At 42.9% G+C, this 20,283-nt stretch overlaps 1 protein-coding gene and 1 pseudogene across 3 annotated transcripts in view; one reads left to right on the top strand and one right to left on the bottom strand.

The window, feature by feature from the left end:
• The window catches only part of LOC126248510 (elongation of very long chain fatty acids protein AAEL008004), a 351,103-nt gene that overhangs the window by 248,691 nt on the left and 82,129 nt on the right, over positions 1-20,283 (bottom strand). The window lies entirely within an intron of this gene.
• On the top strand, positions 13,620-13,737 carry LOC126249837 (5S ribosomal RNA; annotated as a pseudogene).

The raw sequence follows: 20,283 nt of genomic DNA, 5'->3' as shown, positions 1-20,283 counted from the left end.
GTACAACTGGCCGTGCCACAAGGTCGGAATCGCGTTGCAGTGGTTTGAGGAGCACGATAGTGAACTTACACTGGTGCCTTCGCCACAATATTCGCCTGATCTGAACCAGATGAAACACACCTGGGACGCTGTGGGGCACCAGTTTCTCGCCCTAAAATCACCGGTCATAATTTACGGTAATCGTGTGAGCTGTGCGTAGACGTCCAGTGGCACATTCCTTCATAAACCTACCGAGGACGTGTTGAATCCATACCACGCAGAATCGCTGCTGTACTGCGTTACAAAGGAGGGCCAACAGGCTCCTGAACGGGTGGTGGGTCACCAGTGTAAAAGGGTGGACAAAGATATGGAAACAGCACAAACACAACACCTCACCATCTCTAATACGGCGTAAGAAAACCGTTGGTATGAAAACAGTTTCCAGTCGTTCCGGAAAGGATAAATACAGACAGGTCATGTATGGTTTTCAGAAGACTCTTATATCATATTTCTTGCAAAATAGTGGCAAGTTCAGCTAACGATGATAGAGGTGGATAGCTATCACGCTCCCTTCTCTCCGAAGTAGACCACAAAGTCTTAATAATATTGAGATCAGGTGACTGTGGAGACCAGGGAGATGAGACAATTCATCCTAGTGCTCCAAAATCAGCCCTGAATGTCGTGAGCTGTGTTAACAAGGAGCCTATCATCTTGGAGCACAACATCACCACTGGGGATCTAACATTGTATTAGATCTACAACTTTGCTTCTTTAGTTTCTTTAATGAAAGTTCGAATCTTTATTGTGAAATACAAAAAAAAAAATACGATTCACAGTGTTGGCCACTACATTTCCCGTATTTTGGGCAGCATACGAATCTCGCGGCGGAAGGACTGAGCGTCTGCTGAGGAAATACATGAATCGATACAATTTTGCATTTTTTGATATGACTGGTTGGTTGATTTGCGGGAGGGGATCCAACAGCGTGGTCATCGGTCCCATCGGATTAGGGAAGGATGCTGAAGGAAATCGGCTGTGCCATTTCAAAGGAACCATCCCGGCATTTGCACGGAAAGATTTAGGGAAATCACGGAGAACATAAACTAGGATGGCCGGACGCGGGTTTGAACCGTCGTCCTCCCAAATGCGAGTCCAGTGCGCTAACGACTGCGCCACCTCACTTGGTTTTTCATACGACCGGAAGTGCTGGTCAGCCAGGCTGTGGTTTGCCACTAATCAAACATGTGAAAGCAGTGTCTGTAGCATACGGCGAGTGGGATAAGATTTCCCATTTCAACTTTTCTATCTATGTCTTACGGGTTTCGCGATACCTGACCGAGCATCGTCATGCAGTAAAGTCACCTTTTCGTGTCTGTCGCTGTGTTGTGGCCTTTCGTATTTCAGCGCTCTGCTCAAACGCATCAATTTCTTTCGGTAACGATCTCCTGTGATAGTTTCCGGCTGTTTCAGTAGCTTCGAAAACCTCTCCTCCACTGCCATGCCGGTCTTCGACGTCAAAATTACCGTTCTTGAAGCGTTGAAACCATTCTCTGCACGTTCTTTCACTAATAGGTGCATCACCCAGCATTATATGAGCCTCAGCCACACATTTACTCGTGTTCAAGATGAAAATTAAGAATTTGCGCAAATGACGAAAATTGGGCTCGTAACTTGACATATTCACTCGAGAATAACTTTATGATGCTACCACAGATCGACTAATATTTTGATGGCCTCATGTTTACAAATGCCTAAGCTTATTGTATGACACACCCTACCACCTGCACCACACTTGCCGCTACTGCCATCTACCGCAAAACGACAGAAGCAAAGTTACAGACCTAATACCATGAGATGGACCTGATCGACTAAAATGCTCTCATAATTCATGGCAGCAATGCGATCTTGCAGTGTAACTATGTGGCCCCGTGGAAAACCACGATGTGGCTGCCGGAGTCACCACCGAATTCCGGCCACGTTTCACTCTTGACACGTGAATTCGGCCAGGAGTTTGCAACAGTGTGAAACAAGACTCATCCGACCAAATGACATGCTTCCATCGTTCCATAGTCCAGCTTTCATGGTTTCCGCACCATTGCACGGGCAGTTGCATCGCTGATGAGTGGTTTTGGAATTCGAGCTCGCCCTGCAATTACCTGCTTCTGTAGCTCCCGTCGTGTTGTTTTGATACTGACAGGATTCACGTTTGCGACATTCAGTTCTGCAGTGACTTTTGCAGCTGTCGTACTCTTATTTTTCGTCACAATCCTCTTCAATGACGGTCTTTCACGATCACTCAACACACATTTTCGCTCGCGTTGTGCCTCAGCGGATTACGTATTTTCGCTTCCCCTGTGCTTCAGAGCACTATGGGACTTAACATCTGAGGTCATCAGTCCCCTAGAACTAACCTAAGGACATCACACACATCCATGCCCGAGGCAGGATTCGAACCTGCGACCGTAGTAGTCGCGCGGTCCCGGACTGAAGCGCCTAGAACCTCTCGGCCACAGCGGCCGGCCTGAACTTGCAAAACATTGAGGACATTGCACAGGTGCTGTTCTTGGCCAAATGCAACAGCACAGTCTGCAGACTGACTAGCATCTACATTTACGTTCAAGCACGCATTTCTTGCGGTATGTTCATATTTTTGTCCAACCCCTGTATATTACGATGCAACTTTGCAGACTGACGTCGAGATATTTGCCAGTAACTGTTGCCCTAAGAAGATAAAAAAATCGTCCTGATTTTGGACATATATATTTTATTTATTTATTAATTTTTAACAGTGAACTTCGACTGAAAAAGTCTGAGAGAAAATACGTTGCTCTTCTTCACTCCCTCTGTCGCATCACACGGGCGACGTGGTGCGAAATATAACACGTTTTCACCTATAACGGCACTATGCCGCTCACGTAATGGTTCCATTATCGTACTGCAAGTAACCTGATTCGCAGTTTACACGAGGTATTTCCGCTCACTCACCAACGGCTGGCGGGACGTCACAACACGAGAAGATACAGTTACGAACTTGGTAAAAGGAAAAAATCGGGCAGCTGTCCCATCCAAAATCGGCGAGTTCGATTTTGATCGGATTACCTGATCGTGACGCAAAGAGCGGTGGTGAGCCAACGCGCTGCTTTGGCACGGGCGTAAGCGATGCGTATCCAATACGTGAAAGTGCGTGCCGCAACGCTACCACCTGAAGCAACCCGCGCCGCTGCCACTGAAAGTGACTTTTTTTGCCGCGTCCTAGCAATATCAAGTACACTGTGCCCACAGATCAAGGTAACGAACGATTGATTAACTTTTTGTGATTTTTTTAGACATAATTCATAAAATCCACTATTGCTGTTTTGGCCGTGAGGCCATAAATCGACTGAAGTATTACGAAAATTGTCCTCAAGCATGTCAAAACTTCAAAAAACATCTAACATGTACATGTGTCATCATCACGTCCATACGCTGCAAATTTTGCGATGTGGTCACCTTTTAAGTAAATAGCATCAAACCATTACGTATGTTCACAGTACTAATGGTAACACGTGCAGTTTTGTAGGAAGAGCATATTGAAAGGTCTTGACGGTTGAATATGTTTTTCTTCCTCCAACACCATCAGTTGCCATTAACACAGTGACCATGTGTAGTGGTTTGTTGTTATTTATGTAAACGTGACATGATAGTTATACACTCAGCATAAGGACGTCATGATGACGTGTATACATGCCTTTGTTGCCTAACTATAGCCTGATGGCTACGAAGTGCCGCTGAAATCCACACAGAAAAAAAACTTACCCGATTCGCAACCACTTGATCATATTACTACAAATGTTCCAGAATCTTAGATAAAAACATAATCAACTGTTTAAGATATAGTGCAGAATACTGTGTCAGTTCTGCTGTGTTATTTCAAAACTCTGTTGTGGTCCGGACATACACAAGCTTTTCAGAAAATTTATTTCACTTCTGCTTTACTCATACCTTGTTGTGCAAACCAACGCCATGGGATGGAGCACAAACAGAGAAAGTAGATAATATATTATAAAAGCTGAACCCTCAAGTACGTGTAACTTGAAAAATCAAGAGTCGTAAACAATACAGACGCCGCATGAACAAAATTGAACTGAGCTCATTTTAGTTCAAGTAATACAGAGGTCTCCGGCTTCCAACCGAGAGTTTTCGTCGAAATAGTGCCTTGTAGAGAAGATGATAGGAACGATACTTATCGAAATATCGCGCCTTCGGCGAACTTACAGGTGAGGAAACCCGAGAGAGTTATATTAGTGAAGCTGAAATTGTTTGCTCAGGTATGCCACTAATGTTGACAAAAATTGCGAACGAACTAAGCAAGCACTCGTGAAGTGAAGTATTATGAACATAGTTCCTATAATCAAAAACACCTCTTAATACTGCCATAGAAGCATTGGTGCTGTTGTAGTGTTGTGCATGAAATAACCGTAGGTCGCTTCGTTAGTTGTTAGTTCTCTGAAAAAAATTGCAGTATATTAGTCACATACCTATCAGGTTTTATGTAAAAAGATTGGCCCAATAATTCGTGTTGCGCTAGCCGCACACCACGCTCCTGGTTTCACGCCACGCAGAGGCTCATGATGTAGCTGATCAAGATTTTCAGAACTCCACCGTCAATACATGGAATCTTCTCGACTGATCAGCCGAGTGGTGACGTAGTCTTCTCGCAACGGTTCGACGAGTTTCGTACCCATCATCTTCAACCGAAGTTCAAAAATGGCTCTGAGCACTATGGGGCTTAACATCTACGGTCATCAGTCCCCTAGAACTTAGAACTACTTAAACCTAACTAACCTGAGGACGTCACACAACACCCAGTTGTCTCAACCGAAGTGTTGGGATGCTGTGTTCCACCTGTATATAGCATTCCGATACTCGCTTGAAAATGATATGTTCCATCTACTTACAGAATCCAGACACTTCGCTTGAAGATGACGGGTGTGAAACTCGTCGAAACGTTGCGACAAGACGACGTCACCACTCGGCTGATCAGTCGAGAAGATTCCATGAATTGACGGTTTCAGTTGTTCTACAAATTCACATACTCCGACTAATGCAGCCACGATTCTTCATATAAGAATAGCATACAGTATGAACCACTCCATTATACACAGACTACAATAGCTAGTTGCACTATGGACCTCGAGCAACTGTATAAAGACCTTTCGTAAGCCGGCCGGTGTGACCGTGCGGTTCTAGGCGCTTCAGTCTGGAACCACGTGACCGCTACGGTCGAAGGTTCGAATCCTGCCTCGGGCATGGATGTGTGTGATGTCCTTAGGTTAGTTAGGTTTAAGTAGTTTTAAGTTCTAGGGGACTGATGATCTCAGATGTTAAGTCCCATAGTGCTCAGAGCCATTTGAACCTCTCGTAACTCGTCCATTTCCGCCAAAGCCGGTACCCCACCTGACGTGGTCCGAGGAATCTCAGCATGGGTTCCTGGTATTGGGTTCCGCGCAACGCCGGACAAAGTGTTTGGATCGTACGTGAAACACTCTTTCTGGTGAGGTACGCTTGTTGAAATCAATTCTGATGTTCCTGGCGAGTGGTTAACATTAAAATACTTATTCCCTGTCCACGTCTCGCTATACCCTTGTTTGCCTACAGTACATCATAATGTGTGGAAGTTTTCTTAATTCTCATTGCTTCTGCGTCACAGGAAAACCGCTTATTGTAACTTTGGCGATTTCGCCAATTGTATGCAGGCAGTTAGCAATTCTTGCCGTTTCCGTTAACTAATAGACACATCTCGCCATCGCAGAGCCTGCTAGAAAGTCGTTTAAAGTATTCTCCTCATGTGACATCCAGTGACTTCTTCGTCTTTCCCCGGATGAAGAAATGAAGAACTACGGCGACTGATTTTCGAGGCGGAACGTTCCCTGAACAGCCAGAATACAGACTCATAGAGCCAAGAATTCCGTTAAGTCATTCATCGTTCGCTATACAACTCCTCGTAGACACATTATGATACAGCTGCAAGTGAGTCGTCCGTATTGTACAGTCGTGGTCCATGAAACTTTTCCGTTCCTAACTTTTCGTCCAGAGCTGCGATGGACATCTTCATAGTGCTCCTGGGTCCGCTGAGTCTTGCCGAGTGACGATTTGGAAGTCGAAGAGCGACATAAATTCTGTGGAAAAGGGGGCGTGGTAGAATTTACACTTGATCGGGAGGGATAATCCCTGTCAGAGATAAAACGTAGCTATCGGCTGTCGTCTGTCTTTGGTAGAACTTATCTATCGATTCTGTATGGCTACTGTCTATACATCTCTACGTTTCGTAGTTTCTTTCTTTCTGTTAGAACTATCCTCACGTCTACATATTTCGATGACTTCTCTGCAGGATGCTTCACAATTCAAGTTACACACCTCTAGAGGTTGTAGAGGGAACATAGGTCAAGTTTTACATAGGAACCCATGTCCGGAAACGTCATAAAGGGACGCTACAGCGCGTCAAAGTTATGTATGTACGAGGGTTGCCCAAAAAGCAATGCACAGCATTTTTTTCTCAGCCGAAAACAATGCTACGAATGCGAAGCATTACGCGTGTAAGCATGGAGAGCTGCATCAAATCAGTCTCTGGACTGAAGACCACAACGACAACAATATTTGAAGTCTCTTGAGTGAGCGCGCCAAGTTCCCGTCACTTCCGACAGATAGCGTAGCTGCAGGACAGTTTCAAAATGGCGTCTGTAGGTGAAGTACGTTACAAGCAACGTGCCGTCATTCAGTTTCTCACTACAGAAAAAGAAACTGTGGGGAATATTCACAAACGCTTGTGCAAGGTATATGGAGCATCTGCTGTCGACTGAAGTACGGTTAGTTGCTGGGCACGGAGGGTAAGGTCATCAGAAGGCGGTTGGGCGGAGCTCCACGATTTGCAGCTGTCGGGAAGACCATCCACGGCTGTCACACCTGACATGTTGCAGCGAGCTGATGTTGTCATTCGCGAGGACAGACGCATTACGACTCGGCATTTTGAGGACGATGGGGAGGTGATTCACACAGTGAAGCAATGGCTCTGCCACCAGGACAAGGATTGGTACAGACAGGGCATACACGCCCTTGTTTCACGCAGGAGGAAGGCCATAGAACGGAATGGAGATTACGTGGAAAAACAGGGTGTGTAGATAAACCACCATTCTTTCGTGTGTATAATTCTCATTATGTGCAAGAAAGAGTTGTGGAAGAAAAAAAAAATGCGGGCAATTATCTATATACAGGGTGATTGCGTGATGATGTTGCAAACTTGGTAGAATGATGGAGAAGGATAAATGAATCAATTTGAAGTGTCCCTGTGCCAGCCAGAAACGAACGAGTCGAAAGTAATAAGCGAAAACCGTTCTGATACTTCTGACAGTGGAATATATGTACTGGTTCTATTGATGCTACGTTTTTAGGGTACACAACTTTCAGAGGTGGTAGTATGGAGTAAAACAAGAAAAAATGTCTAGCAAACATGACGTCTAAAATGCATGCCTTAAAAGCTATGAGCACTTGTTCAATAGAGAAGATGTGTTTTACAGTGGCGAAGATGAACAAGTGTTCATAGCTCTTGAAGTGCGCATTTTAAATCCCAAGTCTACTGGAATTTTTTTTCCTTGTTTTGGTCCATACCATCACTTCGGAAAGTTGCTGCCAGAAAACCGTAGCAACAACAGTACTAGTACATGTATTCCACTGTCAGAGGTATGAGAACGGTTTTCGCTTATACCTTTCGACTCGTTCATTTCCGGTTGAGGGACCTTACCTCAAATTCATGCATTTATTCTTCTCCATCATTCTAGACAGTTTGTCACGAAATCACCCTGTATATACATCCATTTACAGGCGCCGGCGCCAATAACTTCGACGCTTTGTAGCGTCGCCGTATGATGTTTCTGGACAAGGGTTCCTACGTAAAACGGGATCTATGAAGTCCCATCTACAACCTCTAGAAGTGTGTAACATGGATTGCGAAACATCCTGTATGTAGTGTACATAAAATTCTGATTGCAGAAATCCTCACTTCACGTTTTTCTGACTGAAGAGCATGCTCTTACTCGCCCAACTGTTCATTTTGCCCGAGTCGGCAAAGACATGTATGCCTCAATCTCTGACAAGGAGTACCTCCACCGATCACGTGTAAACTTCTACCACGCCCACTTTGACACAGATTTATGTCGCCCTCCGACGTCCGACTAGTCAGCCGACAAGAATCAGCCTAACCAAGAGCACCTCTGAAACTGTAAAGCGCAACTTTGGCGAAAGAGGGGATAAAATAACGGGACACCTATTTTGACTTAGGTGCCAATACTAAATAGTTTCGGAGAGAATGACGGTTAAAATTTCGACGAGAGTATATCAGTCTCCTTGCGGAGGGTGGAAGTAAGTGCATTGATGTGTAGCGGTTAAGATCACAGGTTCGACTCTTTGCGACCCCTGTTCAAACCTAATCTTACATTTTTTTATCTTCTGTTATTGTGGATCTATGTGACAGTATTTTTTGTGACATCGTGAAATAAAATGACAAAGGAAATAAATACTTCAAACGTTGTTAAAAATAGATTTTATCATCACAAATCTCATACAAATTTATATTACTAACAGTAAGTGGAAATGAAAAAGATATAAATTCTAGTAGACCCAATTTCAGTTTCTTTATACGATTGGTTGTTTGTCGATGCAACGGAATACTGACGTGTTCATTAAAAGTAATTCCGCTAAAATGCACGCCGTTCTAGCCGGCAGGAGTGGCCGAGCGGCTCTAGGCGCTTCAGTCTGGAGCTGCGCGACCCCTACGGTCGCAGGTTCGAATCCTGCCTCGAGCATGGATGTGTGTGATGTTCTTAGGTTAGTTAGGTTTAAGTAGTTCTAAGTCTAGTGGACTGATGACCTCAGATGTTAAGTCCCATAGTGCTTAGAGCCATTTGAACCATTTTTGCACGCCGTTCTGTCAACACTGCGACGTGTACTTTTATCGACAAGTGAAGAATTACATTTGCTGATTACAGAAATACCCTATCCTCATCGCACAGCAGAGGAAAATCACAAGTAGAAACGATGCAATTAAAATACACGCCTTGATCCATCATTAGCTGCAGGCTCCAGCTTTCGAGAAAATACTTCGATCTGCATGGTAGTTTGCCGAGAAATTATCGCCAGGTCGCAAATATTTCGCAACGTTAACGAGGTCGCTTTTCCTAATGATATTTACACACAAAAGAAGAGAGAGACTGCAGCATATGTGAGTGCAGCATATGTGAGTGCAGCGTATGTGCTTTTGCACGCTGCTCGTGCGTTTCCCAGTTTTTATACTATGAATGTTTTAGGATAGATGTCGCTATGGGAAATGCACTGGTTCTTTTGAAGTATAAAAGTAAAAATGTAACCGAAATCGAAATATTAGAATTTATGTGTTTTTCATTTTCAATTAAAGTTAATAATACAAAATGATTTATATTTTGTGATGATAATATCCATTTTAATAGGATTTGAAAAACTTATTTCTTGTGTCGATAATTCCGATGTATTTCACGATGTCACAAAAAATATTGATGTAACATGCATCCACAACAACAATAGAAAAAAATTGGTTCAAATGGCTCTGAGCACTATGGGACTTAAGCAGCCACAGGAATATATTTTTTTAAACAGCATAAATTGTTTTTCGTTCTTGTTGCAAAACAGTTTGCTTACGCTATGTTATACATTTTTTGAAATGTTTTTAGATGTAAATTAGTGAAATTAAACAACAGACTTGCAAAATTTGCTACAGGATTTCAGTTTTTTCCTAAAAAAAAATTAGGAATTTCACGTGTGTGCAACAGCTACACACAAATACGTACAGATTCGTATTCGTGCACCATTTCTATCATTGTCCTTGCATTGTTGTGACTGTACTTAGACACCTGATTCTGTTTATAGATTTCCTTCTTGGCACCACATCTTCTTGAACTAGGAACAATGGAACAATGGCTCTGAGCACTATGAGACTTAACTTCTGAGGTCATCAGTCCCCTAGAACTTAGAACTACTTAAACCTAACTAACCTAAGGACATCACACACATCCATGCCCGAGGCAGGATTCGAACCTGCGACCGTAGCGGTCGCGCGGTTCCAGACTGTAGCGCCTAGAACCGCAACAACAATAGATAAAGGAAAAATAATAACATAATACTGGATTTGAACACGGGGCGTAAAAATGCGAACTTACGTTTTTAACCACTGTGTTACCGACCCATTTACTATGGCGTTTCCTAACAGACTGATAAATTGGCGTCGAAACGTTAACCGTCATTTTCTCGGAAACTATTAAGTGTTTCCACCTAAGCTTTATCTTCACCCTTCTTTCGCCTTGTAATGTTTAGTCAGTGTGCGACCTATGGAGGGTCCCCTTGTGGGATGAATAGGTTGGCACCAAACAGGAAATAGGAGGGCTGCACCAAACCAGTCAGTTCAGCAAAGAGTGCGGAACGGGCGTGTTTGGGCGACATTGCACTGCGAAGGAGAAGCGGATTGTTATAATCGGCTCGTTGGAGAAGACGACTAGATTATCTGGGAAGGCCGCGTTTTGGTTGGGCTGTGTGTGGCCTTGCGGTAGGCCTGCAAGGGTGTCCTCCAGCGAGGGAAATCGCTGGCTTTCGCCGCGCCAGACGTAATGGCGCCGCTTGTATGCGGAGCCGGCACCCAGGCAAACACGCGACAGCGCGCTAAGCCACACAACACCCACCAATACGGCTCCAGAGGCTACGCGGCCGGCACTTGTACACAACGTCACATCGCCCTTAAAGACAGATGCTTAAAATAGTTTCTTTTCGTTATTTTTATTTAAGTGTATGGAATCTCCTGGACACTCTTGATACACTGATGTAGCAGAACATTGACAACCTGCATTACGGCGTCTTGCACCACCTTTGGAATGCAATACAGCAGCTATCCTTTGTAGGTTTCCAGAGGTAGCCAGACCTCTACGCACAGATCATACAATTGCCAGTGGTTATGTTGGCGCGGATCTGGCGTCCGATACCGTCCCACGAATGTTCTGTCGGGTTTAGATCAGGTGAATTTGGTGACTAACACATCAAGATGAGTTCATTATCGTGCTCCTCAAATCTCTGTAACAAGGCTGGCATTGTGACACGGACCGTATTCCGCTGGAAGATGCTACCGCCATCAGGGAAGATATCAAACATGAAGGAAATAAGATAGTCCTCAATAACGTTCATGTGGTCCACATTTGTCGTGGTTCCTTCGATTACTGTCAGAGGTCTCGTGGAAGGTCAGGTGAGTGCCCTCGGTAGCTGGGGACAGGGACTTTTTGTTGAAACGATAACGTGACGGACAAACCGAAACTGTGGCAGTTTTTAACGAAATAACTGAAAATCTATGATTTTTAGCGACATTACGCGAAATCTGTGGTTTTTGGTGAAATTTCGAGGAACATATCATTTTTCCGTGTACCTGGGTAAAAAAGTTGGCAGTCTGAGGACGCCTGTGACAAGTGAAAGTCATTTAATGTTGAAATTTGACACTGATTCTTTCGTCAGCGCTTATTATGGCGTACAACATAGTTTAAAGTAGCAGTTCATTTCCAGAATGAGACCGGTGATGTTTTGTGTCCGTTCGCTGTCAGTCTTAGCGATTAAACAGTATCGTACGCAACAGCACTGTGCTAGTCACGCACTACGTTGATAGGAGGCTGTCTAAAGCCAGGTTTGTTAAATCGTTTTCCCAGTACCGATTTGGTTGGTCATGTAAACACTCCAATATATATTCTGGAAAATCCGTTCTAGCTGCCGGATTTCCTCTTCAACAATCGATTTTCACTCCCATGAAAACGCTCAACCTTTTTCGAAACGCGCTTGGGTTGTTATGATACGCCTTGTTTTTAAACATTTCAGGCTAATCTGGATGGTGTGAATTTTTGTGTAGTTAAGAGAAATAGAAATATTAGACTGAGCATGAAGTTGTCTGCATGGCAAATTTAATTCACTAGAAAGAGCCGGGGGCTAAATAAATCAGAAACTAGAACAGCTGGTTTCCAGAAAACCAATATTTGAATGGTCTAGCAAAACTCCTTTGGCATCAAACCGAGTTCACACACACAACGAAAGTGACGCCACAGGCAGTGGAATACCGCAGTCGTACAGCAGTTGCATGTGCGAACATCCAGTTTTAAGTGGCATCACTCAAGTGACACCACTTTTGTCACGCCACAAGAAGTTCAACTCGGCTGTGTTTTGTGACCGCCACTTTCCTTCCCCACTACCAAATAGCGTCATTCGACTGCTGCCTGAATTTCGAAGCACCAACACTGTTATTTAGGTTTTCGTGTTTGTAATTTTCGGTGTGTGTGTTTTGCTGTCCCAAAAAAATGTCTAAAAAACTGTACAGTTTCTTCAACTGTATGAGGAGCTATCTTGTTTGTGGAAACAAAAACGAGTGCTACAAAAACGGCTCCCAGCACTATGAGACTTAACATCTGAGGTCATCAGTCCTCTAGACTTAGAACTACTTAAACCCAACTAACCTAAGGACATCAAACAGATCCATGCCCGAGGTAGGATTCGAACCTGCGACCGTAGCAGCAGCGCGGTTCCGGACTGAAGCGCCTAGAACCGCTCGGTCAAAGCGGCCGGCTGAGTGCTACAAATACAGAATTTTAAGAGATCAATGATTTCTTGAAATTGTGGATAGTATGCAGGAAAACATCTCCAGTTGTGATACGTGCATCGCAAAAGCTCATATAAAAAGCATTCGCAATGCCTACATCAATCAATACAACAAAGTGTTAAAAACTTACAAGAGCGGTACGTCTGCAGGTCCATGAGGTGCCCAAAACATTTATTTCTAAAAAAGGCATGGTTTTATATAAGACAAACTGTACTTAAAACTTGTAACTTTTTCTCATGTGTTTAGAAAAAAAATCCCTCATTTTCTTTAAAAGACAAGCGAAATAGTTTGTGAAAGTTGAATAAAAGACACTGTGTTTACTGTACTTAGTCAAAACAAAATATTGATCGTTGTACGGTTTGCGGTAAGTGCTATCATAAAAATTAAATGATGTGGAGTACGACTGCATTCCGTATGGTGAATACAATGCAACTCTGACAACATGAGGTACAAGTTTTTATTCTAAACTGTATATGTCCATAATCTTGAACACATGGTGTTCATTTTAATATGAACATAATATTAGCTTCGGCCGGCCGGTGTGGCCGTACGGTTCTAGGCGCTTCAGTCTGGAACCGCGTGACCGCTACGGTCGCAGGTTCGAATCCTGCTTCGGGCATGGATGTGTGTGATGTCCTTAGGTTAGTTAGGTTTAAGTAGTTCTAAGTTCTAGGGGACTGATGACCACAGATGTTAAGTCCCATAGTGCTCAGAGACATGTGAACCAATATTAGCTTCTTACCACATAAAGGAAATGTTGACGGAGTCAAATGTCTGCAGGCAATAGGAGTTGATAGGCAGCAGTTTGCACATGTGGCACTAAAGATTATTTGGTTTCCATATTCCAGTGTAGGCAGAGAGAGGCTACTTTTTGAGTACAATGATGGGTTGACAGATCGGCGGGCAAAATCTGTTGGACGACAACCCACCAGTTGGGACAGTGCTGTGATATAAGAAGGGCAGCGGCCTTGCCGCAGTGGATACACCGGTTCCCGTCAGATCACCGAAGTTAAGCGTCGTCGGGCGTGGCCAGCACTTGGATGGGTGACCATTCGGGCTGCCATGCACGGTTGCCATTTTATGGTGTGCACTCAGCCTCGTGATGCCAATTGAGGAGCTACTCGACCGAATAGTAGCGGCTCCGGTCAAAGAAAACCATCATAACGACTCGGAGGGCGGTGTGCTGACCACATGTCCCTCCTATCTCATCCTCAGCTAAGGATGACACGGTGGTCGGATGGGCCACTTGTGGCCTGAAGATGGAGTGCTTTTTTTGTCATTTGAGAAACTGTATGCAGTGTTTGGCTGAAAACCTACTTGCCTTTAAACGTTATTTTTTTTCTCTGATTATGCAGTATAACATAAATGTTCCTGTTTCCTTGTTCAAGTTAGTGTAATGTAAATAAATGTGATACTTCTGGTGTAATAAATATAATGTAAATGATAGTCATGGGACGGCGATATGGATGCATAGAGATGGCGGTAGTACCGCGTACACACGGTATAAAAGGGCGGCGCATTGGCGGAGCTCTCATTTGCACTTTGGCGATTCATGTGAAAAGATTTCCGATATGATTATGGCCGCACGACGAGAATTAACAGGCTCTGAACGCGGAATGGTAGTTGGAGCTAGACGCATGGGACATTCCACTTCGGAAATCGTTATGGAATTCAATATTCCGAGATCCGCAATGTCAAGAATGTGCCGAGAATACAAAATTTCAGGCATTACCTCTGAACATGGACAGTGCTGTGGCCGGTGGCCTTCACTTAACGACAGAGAGCAGCGTAGTTTGCGTAGTTTTCAGTGCTAACAGACAAACAACACTGCGAGAAATAACACCAGAAATCAGTGTGGGACATACGACGAACGTATTCGTTAGGACAGTGCGGTGAAATTTGGCATTAATGGACTATGGCAGCAGACGACCTAAACGAGTGCCTTTGGTAACAGCACGACATCGCCTGCAGCACCTCTCCTGGACTCTTTACTGTAACGGTTGGACCTTAGACGACTGGAAAACCTTGGCCTGGTCAGATGAGTCCAGATTTCTGTTGGTAAGAGCTGATGGCTGGGTTCGAGTGCTTCGCTGCAGCCATGGACCCAAGTTGTCAACAAAGCAGTGAGCAAGCTGGTGGTGGCTACCTAATGGTGTGAGCTGTGTTTACATGTAATGGTCTTCCTATGGACGAACTATCTATACTGAGTGTTCCGAAATTCCCATTACAAACTTCTAGGACTTGTAAAGGGCAGTGAGTACATAATATTTTGAATAGGAACCCATGTCGGGTAAGTCATCTAACGACGCTACTGAGCGTAAAAGTTATAGGCGCCGGCGCCTGTAAATGTATGTATACACAGGCTGATTACGTGATAATGTTACAAACTTGCACGGTTGATGGAGAAGGACAAATGTGTCAATTTGAGCCACGAGTTCCTGTATCGGAAACGAGCGAGTCGAAAGCTACCAGCGAAAAACATTTCTGATACTTCTCATATTGGAAAACATGTACCGGTACTGTTTTTTCTAAGATTCTAGGGTAGGCAAGTTTCTGAGGCGGTAGTATGGACCAAAATAAGAAAAAGTAGTGATAACTTTGTCCTTCTCCATCATCCTTGAAAGTGTATGACACCACCACGTAGTTGGCCTGTATATGCATACATTTACAGGCGCCGACGCCTATAACTTTGAGGCTCTGTAACGTTGTTGGTTGACATTCCCAGACATGGGTTCCTGTTCAAAATATTATGCACTCACTCCCCTCAATTCCTGGAAGTTTGTAACGGGAACTTCCGAACACCCCGTATACATAATTAAGTTTGTACGGAACTCTAAGAGCGCGAAACCTACTCTCGCTTGTCCCGTTTTTAAATGATGGCAATCGCTGCTGTGTTCTTCTGCAATTACAACAATTGCTGCGGAAAATTAAGTTTTTTATGCGAAAAAATGTTCCAGGGTTCAACGTGGTCTTATACCTGGGAACAAATATTCTATTGAAATTTAAAAGCGTTGCAGTCAAGAAAATCTTTCCAATATCGCATTTACTAGCCTACCTGTTGCATTATTACCCGACTACACATCAACGATCAGTAAAAGACGTCAAATTAAGTTGTAGTATTAACAAAACCAAGTTACAAGTTAAACAGGTTTTGAAGCAAAAGTTATTGGAAATCAACACAAATTTTCACTCCCAACTCAGGTAAAGTTGTTAAAAGATGAAAGGAACTGAGTGAATTTGCAAATTCGTATGTTCCATGGTAAGAGATCTTCCGTTTTAGGGTACAAGATGCTGCACGATGTACGACCGGCGAAGAATGGGTTAACTGTCCATACGTCGGACAACTAGTTTTAAAAATATATGGAATTTTGGCTCTGAGCACTATGGGACTTAACATCTGAGGTCATCAGTCCCCTAGAACTTAGAACTACTTAAACCTAACTAACCTAAGGACCTCACACACATCCATGCCCGAGGCAATATTCGAACCTGCGACCGTAGCGGTCGCGCGGTTCCAAGCTGTAGCGTCTAGAACCGCTCGGCTACTCCGGCCGGCATATATGGAATTTTACTTGCCATAAGATTCTGTAAGTAAAGTATTAACAGTACTTCCCAAACACATTTAATGTAACATACAGGGCCCAAATATATAGAACTAAGAATATTTACAAGTGCTGCACAAAACACAGTCTTATGTCTCACAACAGAAACTAGAAAATGGAAGGAACTGCTTACGGCGGTCTGTAGTGCGTATAACTTGATGTGATTCTAAAATCGATCAATAGACTGCGACATTGACCAGAAAACATCATGTTTTCATAGGTACACTATTCTCAAGGTACAACACTTCCTGCTACTCCGTGCACTGCTTGCATTGTGGTAAAGACGCTATATATATATATATATATATATATATATATATATATATATATATATATATGTGTGTGTGTGTGTACGACAGTAAATAACGCGTGTTGCCATAACGACGTGACCACAAACGAAAGCGCACTTCCTGCCCGTCCGTGACTCAGTCACACAACGCTACCGTTGCATTGCTGTTTTCGACTTAACTGTTACGCATTCCTGTGTATTTCCCTACTTCGGTCATGGTCGCATTAGTTTCTTAGTCTCACAGTTGTCGCGCCCTACGGCCAATGTTGCAATTTCAGAATGATGCAACAAGGGTGAGCAGTAAAAGAAAATGAACATCGGATACTTGGACCTATAATTGGAAAAGGTAAACTTATATTTTAGTAAAATTTTGAACTATTATTACCTAGTTTAATGAATATTACTCCTCTATTTATCGACTGTAGGTAAAAATAAACAGGCTTTTCCACTTATTCCTATTTGTGTAAGATTTAACCCAAACTTTATTTATCATTTCTTTAAGAAGGTATATGGAAGTAACCTTGAAATTCAAAGAAATGGTTTCTATACAAAACTAAATAATGAAGGGGAGAAAAGCATTGTTTGAAAAAAATAGAAAAAATAGTCACACAGTCTGTACTATCAGGATTTCCACAGTTTCTAACGTTTCATAAGGAGTCCTGTGCTTCTGTAATGGCCTGTAGTCTTCTAGATAACGAACACACAACACTGTCTATGTGTTTAGGACCTAATATTGCTTTACAAGAGACTGTATAAAATATTCTTCCACGAACGCTTATTTATTTCTCTGTGTGTCCTTTTTTATAAAAGTAAAAAAAATAGCTTTTCTTTGAAATGCAAATCAAGATAAGTTATCACACTGTGTACAGTTGTCGACCCTCTTCTAATACGAAAACGCTTTTGTGAAGCCAAAACGTCTGACGTAAAACTGGGAACTTTTTGCGGAAGTACTTCATAAGATGGAGTTTAGTTGCAGCTAGACTGCGCAAGAGAATTTCTAGAAGTCGAGCCGTAACAGAAGAAAAGGACTTACGCCTGAAAAAAGCAAGACAACGTTTCTTTTTACACAGTTTATGATTCTCCTTCATTACTTTCTTATGTATAGTGAATAATTTAATTTGATCCTATTTTAAGGTTATACCTGCATATTCATTTACATAAGTAGCAGCACCTTGGAGTTAAATGTAACACAAACACAAATACCTGGAAAAGCTGGTCTATGTTTTCTTTTATAAGCGCCATAGGTCAAATTTACTATCAAATCTGAAATCGCGACACGTGTTCTTTCAACATCTGCAACCTATATTATTTGGCTGCAATAATTTCTTTTCGCCATCCGGAGTGGCCGTGTGGTTCTAGGCGCTACAGTCTGAAACCGAGCGACCGCTACGGTCGCAGGTTCGAATCCTGCCTCGAGCATGGATGTGTGTAATGTCCTTAGGTTAGTTAGGTTTAATTAGTTCTAAGTTCTAGGCGACTGATGACCTTAGAAGTTAAGTCGCATAGTGCTCAGAGCCAATTTCTTTTCTTTTAATACAAAGCATACCTTTATTCCTACAATTGTGCAAAATTATTTTTCAGTTCATTCATGTTGGAGTTCGGCTACAGTTACGACCGAAAAGAAATAACGCGTTAAACTTTTTTCTTCTCTGGTTTCCAAGTTAAGGCTAAGATAAACTTGTTCCAGTTTCATCATCTTATACTTGGTCCGAACGCTGTACTATGACGTTGGTAGTTACGACTGTCAATTAGAATTAAAAAAATATAATTATGTACCAGTCACGAAGTTTTATTTCATTCACTGTGCGTTTCGATGGCGTCTTTCAGGTGGCTGTTCTTAGTGGTGAGAACTGGTGGTTTCGTGCAGTAGCATACGAGGTATCCGAGAGGTTCCGTTGTGAATTGCACTGTTAATAATTACAAAAATTAGCCACAGACCTTATAAATGTGACATTGCAGATTTTTTTTTCGGTGTAAGATCTGCTTTGCCGTACTGTCTCTGACATACGTAGGGTATGTCCCTTTCATTCTTTTCTATTTTGTGCAACATCCTCTATTATAGATTTCGTACCTAAATCTTGTCTGCTGCAACTTTGTACACATTCTAAGGGCTTAATTTCTGATTTTTCCGTCTATCTAACACCTTTGTCTTTCGCAGCTTAACTTTTTTCTCTTTTTAATAAGGTCGTTCATGTGTCAAACATTGAACGCAGTGTGACATGGGAGACAGATATCAGCATACAAAATAAGCCCCTCAACCAGGATGATACGTCTGTCATCCGACAGCGAGGTCCATACTCGACTATGTTCACAACCAACAACTCCTCCCGTGGCAGATAAGGAGCGCCAGCAGGCAGTCACATGGGCCTGGCCGCTGACGTCAAACTGGAGAAACCAACCGTCGGGCCGCTGCAAGCCACTTCGAAGCGCGCTGCGCCGGAGTCGCTTACAACGTCCTTTTGTCACCTGACTATTTACGGGGTTTCACATGAATTATATTTTGAATTACTTTTCTATGGATTACTGACAGATTTGCTTGACCTTGGCCTATATGGATTTTTCTCTTTGTGTGTTCTACAATTTACAACGACCTGATGCGGACTGAAATTGTTAACTATCAAGTGATCACCGCGTATCCAGATTTTATGTGTAATGAAGAGTCTGTTACTCCGTAATGAGTCTAGTAGAAACAAGAAACTTCACTTTTGCATCACAGCGATTGGCTGCACCACTACACACTCTGGTGTCCAGAACGGGATGACAGTGATGAGGGAGCAATTAGAAATCTTGGTGGGCAGAACTGACACTATCGATTTTATTGATTGTGAAGAATTACAATCTGAAGGTCGAAATAGTAAAGCTCCTTAATATGGATCTTCGATATGAATCTAAGAAGGGTGTCCAATAAGAAAGTTTCCCTATTTTATAACAAACATAAATACGATTCACCACCTCTGGATCACGGGGTCCCGCGTTCCATGCCCGGCAGGGACGGGGATTTTCTCCACCTGGGGACTGGGTGTTTGTGTTGTCCTCATCATTTCATCATCATTCACCAAAGTGGCGAGACTGGACAGTGCAACGACTGGTAATTAGTACTGCCCTGATAACCACGCAGTTGAGAGCCCCAGAAACCAAATATCGTCACAAAATTTACCATGTTGAAATAATTTTATTGACATTGCAAATGCTTCTGTTACTTTTCTACATAGTCCCCTTGTTTTTCCAAGCATTTTTTGGTAACGTGACACAAGTTTCTCCAAACCAGTGTTGTACTAGGTCGGATCCTGTGCTTGTAAGCACTTGTTCACTCTTGATGTGATTTCATCATCGCTGTCGAAGTGCTTAACTCCAAGATGACCTTCGAGTTGGTGCAACATGCGAAAATCAGTTGCGGCAAGATCTGGTCAATATGGAGGATGCTGGAACACTTTCCAGTTGAATCTTCCGAGATCCGGCTGTGTCATTCGAGTGGTACGCGGGCGAGCATTGTCATGAAGGAAGAGAACTTTGCGAGACAAAAATCCAAGACTTTTTCTTCTGACGGCAGCTCGCAGATTCGTCAAGACGAGCAGAGGTCTCGATTTTATGAACGTTGTTTTGGAAAAAATTGTGTAAAGTCATAAAAATGCTTCGAAAAACATGGCGACTATGTAGAAAATTAACAAAAGCACTGTACTATGTCAATATAATTATTTCAACATGATAAATTGTGTGTAATATTTTCTAAA

Source organism: Schistocerca nitens, chromosome 3, assembly GCF_023898315.1.
Source record: "Schistocerca nitens isolate TAMUIC-IGC-003100 chromosome 3, iqSchNite1.1, whole genome shotgun sequence".
Taxonomy (NCBI): Eukaryota; Metazoa; Arthropoda; class Insecta; order Orthoptera; family Acrididae; genus Schistocerca; species Schistocerca nitens.
Note: the sequence above shows the minus strand (reverse complement) of the source record. Positions and strands in the feature narration are given on the sequence as shown.